At 34.7% G+C, this 5,009-nt stretch overlaps 1 non-coding gene across 1 annotated transcript; it reads right to left on the bottom strand.

Moving 5' to 3' along the window:
- Positions 1–350: 350 nt before the first annotated feature.
- Positions 351–453, bottom strand: LOC145007648 (U6 spliceosomal RNA). Its single transcript, XR_013663022.1, has one exon. It is a non-coding gene; the product is annotated as a U6 spliceosomal RNA (small nuclear RNA).
- Positions 454–5,009: the final 4,556 nt, after the last annotated feature.

Genomic DNA, 5,009 nt, shown 5'->3' with positions numbered 1-5,009 from the left:
AAAACCACAACCTGAACTAAGAAACTGAAGTTGCAAAATGAATAAAAAAATCAGCACATAAACAAATACATACATACTATATACAACACATAAACGGAAGTTTAGAAAGCATAAACTTAATGACAGGAAAAGTAAAAAACTTAAAGGAGACTTTATAGAAAGAAAGATCACCTTTACTTGCCACAAATGGTTCAAGACATCAACAAGAAGATCAATCTGACCATAGAATCCACATGTTGTCTGATCATGACTTCAGTAGATGAACTACTGAAACGTAAGAATTGCAATTGAACTCTATTAGCATTTGAAAAGGGAATTAGGATTCCAGAGAAGACGAAGAAGGGTCAAAAAAAAATTTGGACCATTTCTCGACTTGTGTGTGCCATCCTTGCGCAGGGGCCATGCTAATCTTCTCTGTATCGTTCCAATTTTATCGGATGTCCTCAAAGGGACGACTTTGATGAAGAGCTTCGCCATATAGAGGAGTAGCAGGTTATATGGGATGACGCGAGTTCTAAACGAAGTAGTTTACTGTTGATGGTCATATATTCTCAATATCTTTAAAATTAGGGTTAACGACTTAGGAGGGTAATAAGGTTTCCAGTTTGTCTGTATTAGGTCACTAATGTTTCTTTTGTGCGTATTAGACCAATATGGTTGTTATTACCGTTTAGAAATAGTCCTTTTTACCTGTTAAAACCAGTAAAAGGACTATTTCTAAACGGTAATAACAACCATATTGGTCTAATACGCACAAAAAAAAACCTTAGTGACCTAATACGGACAAACTGAAAACCTTATTACCCTCCTAAGTCATTATCCCGTTAAACGTATGTTTATTCTTATCTATTATTATTTGATGTTATATAATTCACTCAAGTCATAGGGAAGCAATCTAGTCCTTCGTTTTACTTTTTTTAACCAAATCTTGTAGCTCAAACCCACATCTTTCACAAAAGAAAAAAAAAATCACAAACCAAAACCTGAACTTGAAACACCTTCCTTTTACCCATAATCAAAACACATATATAGTTTGAATGAAAGACATTATCTTAGCGAAGAACAGAAAAATACGAACATGGATTTGAGTGGATATGATGCATGGGAGGTAGTTACATAATTGAATCAAATGATACCTTCATTACTATTACCTTCACCAATTCAGCCAGGTAAATGCTTCCTGGGTTTTCCTTTGAAACCCTTTTCAAACCGAACCACCTCATTTTATATAGTCTGAAAGAAAAAGACATTTTTACCCTTGTTACATACACTTATAAATACATTGGTAATATAGTATTTCATAGACTAACCTTCACTGATGTTGTGCAACAGTTGCATTGGTATTGAATATTAGAAACTTTGCTGGTTTTCTTAACTTGAACTCGACGTCGCAGAAATAATTGCAGCAAAAACAATAATTTTTTAGGGAAAATTATGGATTAAAAAGTACAATGTGTGTGCAAAAGATGTAAATACCCTCCAATCATATTATCAAAGATATGTTACAAAGATGATTATTCTCACCTCTTGTTGAACACTAACAATGCCTATGTATCTCTTCTCAAGGAAAAATAAACAAAATAGATTAGATGAATGGGTGTATAAATTAATATAATAAATCATAATTAAGAAATGAAGATAATAATTGGTCTCTCACTTCCAATGATCTTTCACATTCTGATTTACCACCATCACCAAAGCAACTTACCTACACGAAATTTCAATGGATTGAATATTTGAATTCCATTCATTTATAATCAATTAAAACTACAATTAATCAACAAAACTCAAAAAATGGCAAAAGGTGGGGAATCATGTAAGTGGCCATCAGAAGTCGGTGGCTATTCCCGCCTTGTAGAGACTGATGAAATTGGGATTCGCTATTAAAATTGAAACTAAGAGGTTAAGTGGTAAAGAGTTATAAGAACTGATACAAACGAATAGCGAGATGAAAAAGATAACATGTATAAGATCACAAGTAACTTTAACTTTTTGTTTTGGATGTATGACTTTGTAACATAAAGAAAAGAAAGTCATATGTTATAATAAAAACAAAATAAATGAAAGTAAATTGCAAATGTTATTAAGAAGTTCTTATGATATAAGCTGATTTAGACTTACATCGATGATTCATGAAGATGCCATTTACATGTAAAGTTGAAGAATGGATCCAACAACATGGATCTCGACTTGATTCTCTAAAAGCTTTGTAGCAAAATCTAGCAAAACTCAATTCATGAAGTTCATTTCAGTCCCTGTCATGGGAGATGAAGAATGTCCAAAACATGGATTGCGAGTTTCATTGAATATAATCTCCTATATATTTCATAATAAAAAAACTTAAAAAGGTTTGATGAAATTTAAAACCGTACTCCTATAGGTTTCTTAGGTTGTTTTTCTTCAACTACCTCCTCATCTGCCTATACTGATCCAATTTCATTTGTAGTTTCTGCTGTATCAGTCTTTATCTAAGACTTAGTTCATCAGGTCACCTCTAACGAAAAAAGAATCCTGACTCGAAACAAAAGTTGTAAGAATTAGTGATTAAAAGTTACTTCATGATACTTATTAATTAGTGATTGAAAGTGATAATGGGTTGTAGAATATTGATGGTTGAATGCTTTTTCTTTTTGAAATTGTAATAATCAAATCACGTATTTGATAAATTGTGACCATCATTAATAAATTCAAAATCTTAATTGTATGAAGATGATCAAAAATCAAATAAAAAGAAATGGCAAGTATAGTTTTAATATATAATGAACTTACAGATTAAAAACGCCTTATTAAAATCACTTATTGGTAAAGCAACCAGGAATGAATACCTTAATCGAGTAAGGCATTTCATCGAACGCCTTATTGCCATGTTTCTCATCGAAAAGCATTAACCTTTTTAAGCTTTTCTATTTCCCAAACCTGTAGTCAGCGTCTCCAAGTAACCCATTCAAATCCTCCTATAATTATAAATCTCTTTGAGCCATGCCATCAACCAAACTCAGAATTTTTATAATCTTTGTGACTTGTACCGAAACTTTGCCTAACCACATAAAACTAAAAATCTCATACCCTATCAATTGATAACTTAAGAATAAATTTGAAGAAGCGATTTGAAGAAAGTCCTAACTGAAATCAGAGTTGATTTAATTTGGGGAAACATTGAAGTGTGGAGAACGAAATGAAGCAATACAAATTAATTTGTATAAACAAAATATTTAGGCACATGTATTCCCTCCCCCCCCCCCCCCCCCCCCAAATAATTAAAATGTTAAAAAGGGGTCGTAAGCACTCACCCTCGATGCGTGTAAGCAGATTAGATTTGTTTTGGTGAAGTGCGATGCGAGAAATCGCAAAATTAACCGTTCCTTGCGTTTAAAACAAATCACCAGACCTATTTATATTACCTAATAAACCAAATGTAAGTTTCCGTATAAGTTATTAAGTATAGGGTGGTCTTTGTTAAAATAAATAAATGCTAGGGTTTGATTTTGTTAAAATCATCCCCAAGGGACTGATATGGCAATCCATTTCCGAAACAGGGGGCTGAAGTGAACATTTTAAACCCAAGTTTGAGAATGAGATTAGTTTTGAGGACGATTGTCCATAGAGGGGCCATTATGTTTATTTTTAATTCAAGTTGGAAGAGGGGGGCTGATTGGCAATATCAGTAAAGTTTGGGGTGTGTTTTAATTAAAATTAATACAAGTTTGGTTGCCTGTTGAAATTCCAGATCGGGTGTTTAGTTTTCCAGATCGTGAAGAGGAACGTCGAGACCCACTTCCAGGTCTCATGTTCGACTGATAATTAACGAAGGAACGGGAATGGAATTTTTTCAAGGTGGCGATGGTCGACTACTCACAGTGACAGCCAGCGGTGGTGATGACGGTTCAGCGAAGTGGCGGCACGGGAGGTCGGCGAGACCGAATGGATGAAGGGAGGAAGCAACGAAGCTTCTTCCAGCTCCGATGGAGATGTGCGAAGGGAGGGAAGTTCAATTCCGAGGCGACGCGAGCGAAGCAATGCAGGTTGGAAGAAACAGCGAAACGGATGTGATTTCAGGGTGATGCAGCAAAGGCGAGACCTTCGGAGGTCTAAGTTCGATCATAAACGGCAGATAAAGAAGCGAGGGTCTCCGCTCTTTGTCCGGCCGCAGAGCGTGTTAACAGTCGCCAATCAAGAGGCAAATCGATGCTGGATACCCACTGCAAACAGGGAGGAGCAATGGGTCGGTGGTTTACTGGTCGTCGATCATCAACAGGTAGATTTTTTTTTTTTTTTGATTTGGTGTTTATTAATTAATAGAGATCATTGGGGTGTTTGGGTTTTCCTGGAAAATCGATGATAATGAATGGGATATGGGTTTGATTTTTGACAAAAATCCACAGGTGTTTGGATTGGGTGTTTGAGCTTTGGTGTTTTGATGTCCCATTGGCTCGACTGATTAGTAAAGAACACGACCGTGTTCTTGACTAGAACGAACAGGGGCGGAACACGAATATAAACATTACGGGGCCGGTTCCGAACATAAATATTAAAGGGGTCATACCTAGCCGTACCCAAATCTAGATGTATTGTCATTAAACGTAGTGTATATATTTATAAAGTAAATGAACAAAATTTTCTGTAGTTGTCTTTATAATAATAATAATAATAGTAATAATAATAATAATAATTAGGTGGGGAACCCCGCATTGCGGGGGTTAGATGCTGACAGTTCTTTAGTAAAATTGAAGTATGAACAAAATAACTTTACATAGGGGTAGTTTAATCACAAATTAATAATGCCAAAACAATAAATAAGCAGCTTTAAATATATACTTTATGTTGTTATGCACTGCAACTTTGTACCTTCATTCCCAATCATCTTTTATCTCTTTTATAATCAGTAAAAAACATCTTTGATCTCTTTTAGAAATACTACATTTTCCTACTTCTATAATCAATGAGGACAAAGTTAATAATGAAAGATTATAAGTTTAAACCAATAAAAGATGAGCTAAAGTGCCTTCATC

Source organism: Lactuca saligna, chromosome 7 (assembly GCF_052625555.1).
Source record: "Lactuca saligna cultivar CGN05327 chromosome 7, ASM5262555v1, whole genome shotgun sequence".
Lineage (NCBI taxonomy): Eukaryota > Viridiplantae > Streptophyta > Magnoliopsida > Asterales > Asteraceae > Lactuca > Lactuca saligna.
This window is presented reverse-complemented; position numbering and strand designations above follow the sequence as displayed.